Source organism: Arachis ipaensis, chromosome B04 (genome assembly GCF_000816755.2).
Source record: "Arachis ipaensis cultivar K30076 chromosome B04, Araip1.1, whole genome shotgun sequence".
NCBI classification, from domain to species: Eukaryota; Viridiplantae; Streptophyta; class Magnoliopsida; order Fabales; family Fabaceae; genus Arachis; species Arachis ipaensis.
The window spans coordinates 19852795-19867665 of record NC_029788.2 but is presented as its reverse complement, the minus strand read 5'-3'; the positions used below and the strand labels follow the sequence as shown (position 1 = coordinate 19867665).

The 14871-nt window shown below is 35.3% G+C and overlaps 1 long non-coding RNA gene across 1 annotated transcript; it reads right to left on the bottom strand.

Moving 5' to 3' along the window:
- On the bottom strand, positions 958-3020 carry LOC110270560. The gene is made up of 2 exons (XR_002360198.1): positions 2948-3020; positions 958-991 (listed from the first exon to the last, which is right to left on the bottom strand). It is a non-coding gene; the product is annotated as an uncharacterized LOC110270560 (long non-coding RNA).

Sequence of the window (14871 nt, the reverse complement as noted above, 5' to 3'; positions counted from 1 at the left end):
GGATGGTGGTTCTTGGGAGTAATTGGGTTGGAATTGGGGTGGTTCCATATATGGTTCATATGGCTCATAAGGTGGTTGGTATGGTAGAGAAGGGTTAGAATCATATGAGAGTGTTTGGTAGTACGGAGCTTGTGAGTATGGTGGTTCAAAGTTATGTTGAGGAGAGGGTTCATAGGCATATGGTGGGCCTTGTTGGTAACTACGAGGAGGTCCACCATATCCATTGTCTTGGTACGCACTTTGAAATGGCTCTTGGTCGTAGTATGTTGGTGGAGGTTGTTGCCAAGAGGGTTGATCAAATCCTTGTGGCTCCTCCCATCTTTGATTCTCCCATCCTTGATGCATATTCTCATTGTAATCTCCACTTCCTGCAACATGATTGTAACCACACTCGTAGCCAAAGGGGTGAGAATTCATAGTAACAAAAGAAAATAAAAACAAAAGCTAACAAAAATAAGCAATAAAGTCCTAAAACTAACAAAAACTAACAAATAAGCAAAAAGCAGATATTTACAATAACCAATAATAAGACACACGTTTGCAATTTCTCGGCAACGACGCCATTTTGATGAACGAATTTTTGTGTGGTCTAGAATTTTACAATAAATTTGTAACACCCTAACTACCAAAGCTCACGCTTCCGGCTGCGCAACTCTGATAGCTCGGACATTACGACAACACTTATACTATTTAATACTAAAATATGAGCCTGTTTAAAACTTTAAACTGCAACACCAATCCAAAAATACTTTTGCTATGTAACATATATCCATAAGTACCATACAACTTACAACAACTCATAAAGAGTACATCTATATATATATATATATACATAAATACATATAATATTACAAGCATTAACCAAATACAATTCCTATCCCTCTTACAGAATATATCAAGATAAAGGCGAGGGTACAAATAATAATCTAAAGCAATACAGAGCATCTCAACAACAACTAAATAAACTTCTCGTGACTTCTGCGCCCATATCCTGAAAGGGGAAAAATGTAGGGGGGGTGAGAACATCATCCTCGAAAGGGTTCTCAGTAGAGGGTTTTTTAGGAATTACTGTAATAGGATACGTGAAGATAAGCCGTACTAGTGATTAATAACCTTCTTATGCCTCTTTTCAAAAACAACGGTTTTCAATAAAAGTAAGTCGAAAATCTTTTCTGAAAGAGGAACCATTCAATTCTCAAAAACATCAAAAGCCTTTCAAAAAGGTTTATCTATACTGAACCAAAATAGCCTTTCATATCTTTCCAAACCATAACCACAAAACCGAAACCAACCATCGGTCCATCTCATTTCAACCACGGCCCTAGGTCCAAACAATCCAACAACAACCAATCACCACAGTCCAACAGAGTCCCAGTAGCAAACACAAATAGGAAGATGCAAGCACAAACAAATAGTTATTGCAAGTAGAACAGTTAGCAATTAATCACATAGGCAAACCAAGTACAATATGCACACCCAAACAATGTTACATAAATGCATATGATGCATGCCTGTCCCTAGTGGCTGATGATATCATCTGTCGGTTATATAGCCAACCCGACACGTCCTGGTAGCTAACCATGGACAGAAACACCCATCGCGGAGCAAGTAGGTTTGAGCTACAACCCCATTGCTACTACCCGCTCAACCCAGAGCCAGTGGAATAACCACTACTGCGGCTACTACCCAGGCGGGTGTTTAAAAGCTCAACCTGGAGCGAGTGGAATCACCACTACTACCGCTTATACCCAGGCGTCACAGTCTCTGACCTGGAGCAAGTGGGACGAAACACAACCCTTGCTACTACCCAGGTATCTCAAGCATATATTCATTCAGTCCCAGCCATGGATCAACATCCATCTCAGCCATCCGGCTTAAATTCATAATTCATAGTCAGCCATACGGCCCATAACTCATTCGGCAATCAGCCATAAATCAATATCATACACAGCCAAGTCTTTAGGGAAGGTTAACCTATATCAATTCCTTAAAATTCATTGAAACTCAAATCATGGATTCTCGGTTTAAGTAAATAAAACTGAATTTATTATGAAACCGACCATACAAAATCACAAGTTCTAACCCGGTCCGAAAATCAACTCATTTGAAAAGGAACAGGTTCATTTGAATCAAACCACTTTCAGGTTTCTTTTTGGAACCCATTTTTCTAACTCTTCCAAAATACCTCAAACTTAATTGCTCAATCAAAAGTCTAGATTCCTTTGAAATCACTAAAAGCTCCTTTTTATATTGAAATCAATATTAGAGCACCATTCTTTCCTTCAGTGATTCAAACGGTAAAAATAGTTCATTTCTAAATAAGTCAAACTCAAGGCATAAAGTTCACTAAATAAATTAAGCTTGAAAATATAAATATTCTCTTAATAAATCAAATAATACAACTTCTCAAATCCAATCTTTTTTAAATAACTTTTCAAACAAGACTAGGATTTTGTAGAAATTTCGGCAGCACCTCCCCTAAAACTTGGACTTTTGCCACCCAGTTCGTGTCCCAACTAAACCGTTTCTCATTCCTTTTCAACAGCTCAAAACCAGAAATCAATTCAAAGCAAGCTAAATCCAACAATCGCCTCAGTGGCATATCTCAAGAAAAACCATTTCAAAATCAACTCAAGATCAAGTCAATTAAAGTAAACCAGGATGAATTCAAAAGTGCATTCGACTTTTCACATCATCAAATAATTGATTCAAATCAAATCAATCCTCAACGGATTAAACTCAGATTTTAAATCTTTAAAGAATCACTTCAAAACATAACATTTAACAAAGCCGCACAACAATTCAACCAAACCAACATCCATAATCACTCGAGTCAATCAAATAACACATAAGACAGATACAATCACCAAATACACAATATCTCACAACAGTATCCATATGTAATAATTCCAATACTTAAAACATAGTTTTTGGAAAGCGCCCCTACCTCAAAACGCAAATTCCATAATCCAAACGTTTCACAGAGTCCTTTCTGCCTCAACTCAAAATCACCAACAGCTTGAATCACAGCTTTGCTCAAATTCACAGCAGAAGAAACAACCTTTACTCGCAATATGTGGCCCCGTTAACTTAATCCTAAAGACATAAATATTGCGAAAACCTTAAAACACATCACGGGATATGAACGGGCAAGGTTTCGAGGCAGAGGTACTTACGGTAACTAGAGAATACTAACTGAACCAAAGGACAGAAGCTTCAGCAGTGGTTTCGATAACCACAGAACCGCCCTTGGCAGCCGGAATCGCCGCGACTCAGCCTGCTCCATTAGCAGTTCCCACCACCTATTCTCAGCATCGGTGGTGACTCAACAGCACAGGGCAAGCTAACAGAGATTCCAGCAACAGATAAAACAGTCCCAAAACAAATACTAGTTGCAACAGAAATCTCCACACAAAGCCAGCAACTATCTCCAGAAATGGCAGCGGCGATGTCACCTACTATAACCATTAATTAAGCACCAACAGTTTCAACGACAGCCTCAAAGTAAGATTGAATTGGCAGAACTAGGAAGCAGAAACAGAGGAGAGCTTACCCCCAACATAGCAGTGGTCCTAGTGGTGGTTTCCTGGGCAGCAGAGGGTTCCGATAGCTCACCTTTAGCAGTGGCAGAGGAACATGTGGCAGCAGTGAAAGGCAGTGGCGGAGCCGGCTTCTCCTCCCTCGCGCTCTATTTCTCCCACACTGCCCTCTCCTTCTCACCAGCGACAGTGACGGGAGCAACCCCCAGCAGCGGAGGCAGCAAGGCTGGCTCGACTGCAGCAGAGCACGACACACCTCCCTCTCCTGGTCTCTCGCTCCTCCTCTGGCGGCAATTCACGGCAGCGACAGCAGCGCTGTTGGAAGACGCGGAAGCAGTGGCGGCGACAAGGCTAGCCGCAAGCTTCTCTCCTTCGTGCGCCTCTCTGTTCTGGGTTCCTTCCTCCGCGATGGCAATGGCGGCGCAAGGATGGTAGCGACGCGTGGCTCGACGGCTGGGCACGGTGGCAGCACCAGCTCCCTTAAACCCTCCTCTGCGCGAACAGTGGCGACACAGGGAGCTTCGGCGGCGATGCGACGGCGAGGAGGCTTGGCGACGGTGACCCTGGCGGCATGGCCTGTTGTGGCGGTGCGACGCGGTGAGCTTCCCCCCTCTCCTCAGCCGCAACTCAGCCTCTCTCTCTTTTTGCTCTTGTTTCTTTCTTTCTTTCAATCAGTTTGCAGCTGCTGCTGCTGCATTAGGTACCCTGGGGTGTACCGGGTCAGGGGAACCGGGTAGGGTTTTTAGGGTTATGGTTATGTGTGTTGAGTTTTAGGATTAGGGAAAAATTGGGTTCAAGGATAATTTTGTAATTTCAAATAAAAGTAGGGGTAATATAGTAATTGAAACCCAAATTAAATCCAACACTAATTGTATATAGAAAAATACTATTTGCTCATTAATTTTACAAATCATTTTCAATAGAAAACCCAGAACTAAAAATTAGAAATAATATAATTAATTTCTCTATTTTTCCAAAATAGCAGTACTAATATTTAAAATATTACTGATCTAATCCAAACCATGTAAAACCCCTATTATTTCATAACTGACAAATTTATAATCTAAATATAGAAAATAATCCAATAATTATAAAATTGGATAATAATCATAACCCATCTCAAATTCGATAAATCAAAACTTGCTTTAATTTTCTTTAACAGAGAAATTTCTGAAATTAAGGTTACAGAAACACTGAATTTGAAATTAGTTAATGATAGCCCTCTTTCAAAGGTCTTGGGTCTTACAAAATTCTCATTGCAAGTATAGTTTCTAAACCAACAATAATCCTTTCATGCAAAAATTTGGTTGTCACAAGTAACAAACTCCTAAAAATAATAACTGAAGTATTCAAATCTCGGGTCGTCTCTCAAGGAATAGCAGGGAGGTGTTCTTGTTATTGGTTATGATAAAATATATTTTTGGGTCTTTGAAATAAGGAACAAGAAAGTAAAATGGCAAGAAAATTCAAATAACAAAAAGGTCTTGGCAATGTTTGGTGGTCAAGGATCTCTATCCTTATCACTAACCACAACATGATAATTGCAAGGATCAATCCCATTAAATCATCCTCTAACAAGTAGAGGAAAGTCAAATGAGCTATATCAATCCAAGTCCATAATTCCTAGCTATCCACTAATTCAATTAGTGAGAACTAGAGTCAATGGCTACCAATCATCAATTGCTTGGACATTAGTGACTCAAGAATTCCTAAGTTACTTTCCCAAGCCAAGAACATAAAATTCTACTCTAGCATCCTTCCAAGCATTTCATCAAACACTTGGTAGGAACAAAATAAAAGCATAGAAAACTAGCAGGAAAAATAGATCTAACAACCAATTGCAAGCATCAATAACACAAATTAACGAAGGCAACAATAACCATAGAAAACATAAATTGCATTAATATGAAAATTGAATCTAACATCAAACGTTCGTGAACTAAATTGGCAACAATAAGTAATCAATAAGGGAAATAAATGAACTAGAATGCTAGAACCAATAAAAGTAGAAGAGAAACTAAATTAAAATAAGATAGAATTCAGAATTTAAGAAGAACTAAAGCTAAAGACCTAAGAACCTAGAGAGAGGAGAGAGCCTCTCTCTCTAAAAAACTACATCTAAACCTAACTAATGTCAAAAGTGAATGAATGATTCATTGATTGATGCCTTTCCCTTCAATCCCTGGTCTCTTTAGCCTTTTTCCGCCAAAGATTAGCTTCAAAACTGGGCCAGAAGCCCTTCTGAAATTGCCAGCACGATTTCATTAAAGGAGTCACATGCGGGCATCGACGCGTACGCGTACAGCACGCGTACGCATCCCTGGAGTATTGCGCGATCCACGTGTATGCGTCTGGTGCGCGCGCGCGTCCATGGGCGCATCCCAAATCTTTTCCTTTTCATGATTTCTCCACTTTGCATGCTTTCTCTTCACTCCTTTGATCCATTCCTAGCCCTTTTCAATCTGAAATCACTAACAAACACATCAAAGCATCTTGTGGAATCAAAGGAAGATTAAAATTATCAAATTAAGGGTCTAAAAGCATGTTTTCTCACTTAAGCACAAATTAGGGGACAATCACAAAATCATGCTATTTTATTGAGTAAATGTGAGAAAAGGTTGACAAAATACTCTAAATTCAACACAAGATAAACCCTACAAATGGGGTTTATCAAGCATCTATAGATTGCATTAGATGGTTAACGTTTCAAGGTTGCGCATACAGAGGACATGATGAAAGCCAAAGTTCAAGCAACAGAGGTAACTTTTTGGAAATGTTGAAATTTTGGGATCTTACAATAAAAGAGTGAAAAAGAATGTTTTAGAAAATGCTCCAAAAAATGCTAAGTATACTTCAAATGATGTCCAAAAAGAAATTTTACATATTCTTGCTACTAAGGTGAGAAATTCAATTAGAGAAGAGATTGGAGATGCCAAATTTTATATTATTGTTGATGAAGCTAGAGATGAATCTAAAAAGGAGCAAATGGCCATTGTTTTGAGATTTGTTACTCTAGATGGTTTTGTTTAAGAGAGATTCTTTGATCTTGTGCATGTCACTGATACTTGTGCAACAACTTTAAAGAAAGAATTAATTTCTGTCCTTTCTCATTATAATCTCCAAGTTGAAAATATTAGGGGTCAAGGGTATGATGGTGCTAGCAACATGCGAGGTGAGTGGAATGGTTTGCAAGCTTTGTTTCTTAAAGATTCTCCACAAGCATATTATGTACATGGTTTTGCTCATAGGTTACAATTAGCATTGGTGGCTGCTTCAAGAGAGGTACTTCAAATTCATGAATTTTTTACTCAATTAAATTCTATTGTCACTATTGTTAGTGCTTCAAAAAGACATGATCAATTACAAGAAGCTCAAGCAATTGAAAATGCAAATTTGGTTGCTCAAAATGAATTAGAAACAGGCAAAGGTGCGAATCAAATAAGCACTTTACAAAGAGTCGGGGATACTCGATGGAGCTCTCACTTTAATTCTATTTGCAGTTTGGTAAAAATATTTACTGCTACCAATATTGTTCTCAATAATATCATTGAAGACAGGACAACTTATGCACAACGAGGTGAGGCTTATGGTGTTAGTAAAATATTATTGTCATTTGAATTTGTTTTCACTTTGCACTTGATGAAAGAGATTATGAGAATCACTAATGTTCTTTGCCAAGAACTGCAACAACAATCTCAAGGTATTATTAATGCAATGCATATTGTTTCTACATCAAAGTTACTTGCAAATTTTAAAGATTTTTGTGGTGGATGGTGGATGGTGCAATTTTCTTGCAAATGTTAAAGATTTTTGTGAAAAGCATGAAATTGAAGTCCCTAATATGAGTGCACAATATATTTTTGGAAGAGGTCGATCTCGTCAACCAAGTGTGACAGTTGAGCATCATTATCGAATAGATGTATTCTTAGCAACAATTGACTCTCAAATACAAGAGTTGAATAGTAGATTTAATGAGCAAACAATAGAGCTTTTGACTTTGAGTTGTGCTATGGATCCTAAGGACAATTTTAAATCATTTAATATTGAAGAAATTAGTAGGTTAGCAGAGAAGTTTTATCTCCTTGACTTTTCTTCTAATGAGCTAAATATTTTGAAATCTCAATTGCAACATTATCAGCATGATATACCAAATCATTTGAAAGGCATTGGTTTACTTTGTGAATTGTGCAACAAGTTGCAAGAAATGGGAAAATCAAGAACTTATCACATGGTTGATAGATTAATACGTCTTGTTTTGACTCTACCCGTGTCTATAGCAACAACAGAAAGAACTTTCTCAGCAATGAAAATTATTAAGACAAGACTCTGAAGTAAGATGGCTGATGAATTTTTTGCAGACAATTTGGTCATCTATATAGAAAAAGAATTAGCAGCTATTTTTGACACAAATTCAATTATAGATGATTTTGAAAATAGAAAAAAACGTCAAATAACCTAGGAAAATCAAGAACTTATTACATGGTTGATAGATTAATACGTTTTATTTTGACTCTACCAGTGTCTACAGCAACAACAGAAAGAGCTTTTTCAGCAATAAAAATTGTTAAGACAACACTCCGAAGTAAGATGGCTGATGAATTTCTTGCAGACAATTTGGTCATCTATATAGAAAAAGGATTAGCAGATATTTTTGACACAAATTCAATTATAGATGATTTTGAAAATAGAAAAAAAACGTCGAATAGCCTTTTCATGATACAAAACTGTAAGTGATAATTTTTATATATTATTATCTTACTTTGATTGAGATTATATATATATATATTTTAATTTTATCAATAGAAATAGTAATATAAAATATTTTTAGTAAATTATTAAACACCGTCCTTCCTAAATAGTTAGCCTAACTCCATCCCTGACGTTAATTATTATGTTGATCTGTAAATAGTACTAGTCTTAGACCATCATTCGATTCATGTTTAATAGTTTTTTACATTTGATTACTATTGTATTTTAGATTTTAAACATTTTCTTTAAGATCATTTATATATGAATGTAACACAGTTAACCTAGACTGATGTATGTGCATTTTCAATTTGAAATTTAACTACTCATTAATCGTCATCTCTTTCTAATATGTTTATTCTCTGACTTAAAATTGCGTACTCGAAGATGATTTAGATATATAAATAATCAAAGAAGAGTTTTGTATATTTGATTTTTGTTTCATAAAATAATGTAAAATTGATTTTTTTTTATTTATTTATGTAAAAAAACTCTAAAAATTTTGTGTTTATATCATAAAATTTTTGTGTTTGTAAAAATTTTTTGTGTTTAAGTGCTTTTTTTTTGTTTTTACTTATATTTCTCTTAAAATAATTGTATGTTTATCTTAACAAATTTTGTTTATACCGTAAAAATTTATTTATTCAAGTAAACACATTTCTGTGAGTAAGAAATTTGGTTGAATTTAAAGATGTTATATTAAATGTAGTTATAAAATTAATTTAGTTACATAATATTTTTATTCCAATTTTTTTTAAAGAAATTTTGAAGAAGTTCATCATGAAATCTTTTTAAGTACTTATGTAATATTTATTTTTTAATAAAATCATATAATTCTTCGCAAAATTCTTAAAAAATGAGTTGTCGTGTTAGTCAATAATTTTTCTTTTAGGGAGATGCTAGGGGGACAATGACTTTGGGGAACAATATGAACAACGGGCCTTAATAGTTAGCCCAATTAGATTAATAATATAGGTATACTGATAAACACTCTATTTCTTAAATCCTAATTTTAATTATCTTAATTAATATCATTGTAATCATCCCATCTACTCCCCCTTTCTTTGACCCAACTGTCAAAACCTTTCCACTTCCCTAACTTTCGAACACCCTTTAGGAAAGGAAACGTTAGCCTTCCCTCCCCGCTATTTCGAACGGCATTGACGAAGGATGACCTTTTCCATTAGCTGCTCCTTTTTTGCTGCTACCCGTAGTTCATCCTGCCAATTGTCGTACCGAGCATCCGCCAACGCCTCCATTGCGAAGACCACCAGCAGTAGAGGAGAATCCCTGGCCCCCTCGAGTGGAAGTCGCCCAGAAACCCTCGGCGTTGGCCTTTAACCGCAGTCTCCCTAGGTTGTAGCCGTTGCATGTTCGCCTTGGTTGGAGTCATTACCGGGTGCAACAAGAGAAGCCGTGAGGTGTGTTTCTCTTCCCAGATTGAAGGTTAGAGAACTGATAACCGTATATTGAATGTTTAGATGTTTACAGTAACTTTTATGTTCTGCCTGCTTAGAAGGGTTTTGTTGCTTTTGGAAATTCCTGGGTTTGTTTGACTTATCCTTTTGTTTGTGAACGTAATGTAGTGGGAAGGAATAATGATACGTACATGTTTATGAGCATTCGGGTTTTCGCGTCTTGTATTTTAACGAGTTATTGTATTTGGCTTTGTTTTGCCTCGGTTATTAGTAACTCAGCAATTCGTCTGAGGCACGTGCTATAAATATGTTGCTTTGTGAGTTGTTTAATGAATCTAGATAGGATGGTCAATTTATTCATTTACGTATGGTTGAAAATTTTTCTCAGGTGTTTGCAACTTGGTTGATGATGTTTAAATTTTTTTTTTTCATTTCAAAACCTAACCTAAGAGGCTGTCAAAATTTAGAAACTGTTAAATACTCTGATTATGAATATTTGATAAAGAAGAGATAGGCTTGAATTGGAATCTTGTTGGTTTATTTTACATAAAAATTGTAAGTATAATTTGGGATAAATTTACTTTTTTCTAGTATTAGCTAAAAGTGTATTTTACTTCATCCTCAAATGTCCACTTGCATTTTGATCCATCTGATTGGAATGGATATAAGTAAAAGTACTTTTGGCGTTGAATCTAACCGTGCAAAGATTATATTTACATGTTGATTAGCATATTTGATAACCATCCCAATCAATATTAGGACTTTTTTGGTGACTTACGTCGTTAGAACTTCAATTTTTAATTGCTATGCTTACAAGGATCTTGTTTAACATTTAATTTTTTTTAAACTGCCTATGTACTCTTACTCCAATCGACTGTGGGGTGTTATGCTGTTGATTTTGATATTTTTTTTTAAATTATAGCATGAATAGTAATATCAAATGGTTCATGGTTCCTTGGATTAAGGCAAAGATGTTTGAAATTTGTTGGAGCCTGGCTTTGAAATTTTAGTGTTGTTTTTTTTTGTCTGTTTCTGGTTCATATGATGGACCGTTAATTTCTATAAATAACGGGTGTTCAATTTTGTATGAAAGGATGGATTAAAAAAATGTGACATGATCTACATCATTTAGGTAGTACTTGCTGATGTTGCGAAAGCTGGTTATATTAGGACTTGTTTTGGTGATTTAGGTACTTAGAAGTTCAATTTTTTAAAGCAGCTACGCTTGCAAGGACCTTTTGTAACTTGAATTTTTTTAAAATTGCCTATGTACTCTTACTGCACATGACTGTGGGTGTTATGCCTTTGTACTCTTACTGCCTATGTACTCTCACTACATTGTAATTCTCATTTTATTCATTAACCCATGGTTAAAAATTTTTTCCAGGTGTTTGCAAGATGGTTGTCAAAGTTAAAATTTTTTTTTTTTCATTCCAAAACCTAACCTAAGAGGCGGTCAAAATTTAGAAACTGTTAAATACTCTGATTATGAATATTTGATATAGAAGAGATAGGCTTGAATTGGAATCCTGTTGGTTTATTTTAAGAAAAAATTGAAAGTATAATTTTGGATCTAATGACAATGTTCTAGTATTAGCTAAAAGTGTATTTTACTTAATCCTCACATGTCCACTTGCATTTGATCTATTTGATTGGGATGGATGTAAGTGAAAGTACTATTGGCGTTGAGTCTAACCGTGTAAAGACTCTATTTACATGTTTGAACAGCATATTTGATAACCATCGCAATCAATATTAGGTGTTGTTTTGGTGACTTACTTAATTAGAACTTCAAAATTTAATAACTATGCTTCCAAGGAACTTGTTTAACATTTAATTTTTTTTTTAAATTGCTATGTACTCTTAGTACACACGACTGTGGGGTGTTATGCTGTTGATTTTGATATGTTTCTTTTTTAAATTATAGCATGGATAGTAATATCAGATGGTTAATGGATCCTTGGATTAAGGCAAACATGTTTGAAATCCATTTATATGGTTTATTTCTATTGCAATACATTTGGTTTTGTTGCATGTAGTTAACGATTCCTAAAAGCTAAGAGTAAGGAACAACAAAGGTATTAAGCGGATCCATCCACACACAAGGTGAATCACAACTTAAAACTGAAATAACCATCCACCCAAGTAATAAATCAAACATCTTTTTTGTACTAGTTGTACCTAATAACAGACAACTCTTAAGTTTTATAAATAAACACCCGAAACATATAGAAATAACCATACTCTATCCTACTAAGCCGACCATCCGTGATATACCACTAAGACACCATTCGTAATACACACTAAAAAAAATAATTCGCAATCCACAGGCAAAAATCATATTGGCACAATTAGAAATAACCATCCACGAACCTGAGCCAGTGAACATCCATATTATAACTATTGTAAGTAATAACATGCAATTTTGTATCCACACTAAAAGTAACCATCCACTCACCTAATAACGCGAACATCCACATTATAAATCCCATAACTAATCACTAGCCATTCGTAATCAACATTAAAAATAACCATCCAGTAATATATTGAGGTGAACATCCACATTATAACTCGTGAATAATAACATTCCATTCGTGATACACACTAAATAACCATCCAGAAACAAATAGAAATAATCATCTGCAAACCTACTAAACCGAACATTCGTTTTATTTATCTTAGTTACTAAGACACTCGTATATAAAAAAAATAACCATGCACAAGTCTAAGGAATCAAACATCCATACTATATGACATTTAAATAATCAAAAACAAATAGCTAATCCGATAAGAAGTAACCATCCAAACACCAGAAAAATAACAATCAATAACCGTAGTAAAGCGAACATCCTAGACATGCCACTCGAAGTTAAAAGCACACAACATCCCAAATTTATTAAATGGTTAAAATACAGATTATACGACATGTATTATGCAGACAGTATTCTACAACCAATCAATCGACATCCAGAAAAGTATAAACAGGCCAGATACGTGAGTAGCATCAAGATAATGCCATGAAAATACCAATTTCATAACTTTCTTATCATAGAAAACCTAAACAAAGAAAATGACCATGAAACATACATATTGAGTTGTATGACCTAACAAAAGGGACCTCTAATATAACATAATGGATGCAGTATCGTAAACAATCTAGGTATTGTCAAAGGAGTTTAAGAGCGACATGAATCCACCAAGTCCTTGCTTAGTAATCTGCTGAGCGGAAGCCTCCGAAGCTTGATTTGCAGCAGATTCTACACGATTATCCTGAAACAAACAAGCTCAATCAAAACCAACCCACTATCGACATAATAAATTTCTAAAAACTTTTCACATGGTTCATTGAAACTAGTTATAAATAAATTTCTAACTAACTAGTTATAAATAAATTTCACATGGTATTGTAACACTTCATCATATCCAATAAATAAATTTCTAACTTCATCTTCTTTAGAACTTTTCACATGGATCATTGAAACTAGTTATAAAAACTTAGCAAGAACCCAATCTGTAACTAGTAAGTAATAACAACTAACTAGTACATTGTATTATAACATTCCACCATTCTAAAAATGTAATTTTTTTCTCTTTTTAGGTAGAAAAAATTCAAACTAATCCTTTCACCGGATCATCCACTTATATATTACACTTTAACTAATAACCACATGAATGAACAAGAACACCATCCAAATTGTTCCGTTTGTAACAAAATATCATAATGGATTAAGAATGTTGAGCTTTTAATAACTATCTAATTTATATGAAAATAAACATACGTCTAAAAGAAACAAGATATATTGTTTACCTTGTCCAACTGTTCACTTTCTCCGTCGAACAAATCACCGGTAAAAGAAACTGGCACGAGACAACTCGGTTCAACGGAATTGTGCTCCATTAAAATTGGTTGTGATAGGTGGAGACCTTGGGCTGCAGGGACTGCAATGGTGGAGGCCTTGGGCTGCAGGGGCTGCACAGGGCGTGATCACGGTGACCTACGCCGGGCTGCACAGTGCACGGGTCGACGGGTGAAGTGAAAAAAATTTTTCTCCAATTGAGGGGCTGCCGGACGTTGGAACCGGGAGGGAGGGCTGCGTGGGTGGGCTGGGAACCAAGAGATAGGGGATATGGAAAGGATAAGAAACGTGTGCTAGTTCCCAAGTTGGTATAATTAAATGGTTATTAGTATAATTAAATCCATTTTGACTTATCCTTTTAAATTTTGAAAAATGGTTATTAGTATAATTAAATTAATTATATCATTAATTAAATTTATGAGTAATTTACATTTGTAACCCCATTGTTCATATTGTTCACTAGGATTATTGTTCTCCTTCACTTTCTCCGTCGAACGAATCACCGGTAAAAGAAACTGGCACGAGACAACTCGGTTCAACGGAATTGTGCTCCATTAAAATGGTTGTGATAGGTGGAGATCTTGGGCTGCAGGGACTGCAATGGTGGAGGCCTTGGGCTGCAGGGGCTGCACATGACGTGATCACGGTGACCTACGCCGGGCTGCACAGTGCACGGGTCGACGGGTGAAGTGAAAAAAATTTTTCTCCAATTGAGGGGCTGCCGGACGTTGGAACCGGGAGGGAGGGCTGCGTGGGTGGGCTGGGAACCAAAAGATAGAGGATATGGTGAGGATAAGAAACGTGTGCTAGTTCCCAGGTTGGTATAATTAAATGGTTATTAGTATAATTAAATCCATTTTGACTTATCCTTTTAAATTTTGAAAAATGGTTATTAGTATAATTAAATTAATTATATCATTAATTAAATTTATGAGTAATTTACATTTATAATCTCATTATTCATATTGTTCACTAAAATTATTGTTCTCCTATACTTTTTCTTTCTTTTAATGTGTTAACTAAACAATGTAGGAAAGTATTAAAACTTCATGATGCATTTTCAGGTACTAAAGTAAATGTAGTCAATGATATTAAAACTTCATTGACGCATTTATACACATGCATACAGGTCAAAGGCACTGTAAGTACTCAAAATAAACTTAGTCAAGGATATTTTAGATATCATTACTTTTTTACTATATTTTAGTCAATTATTTATTTATTTCTAAATCCTATGTTACTTTAAGTAAACAACAATACTACATATTTAATATAATTTATTATTTTATTCAACAATTAATTAAAATATTA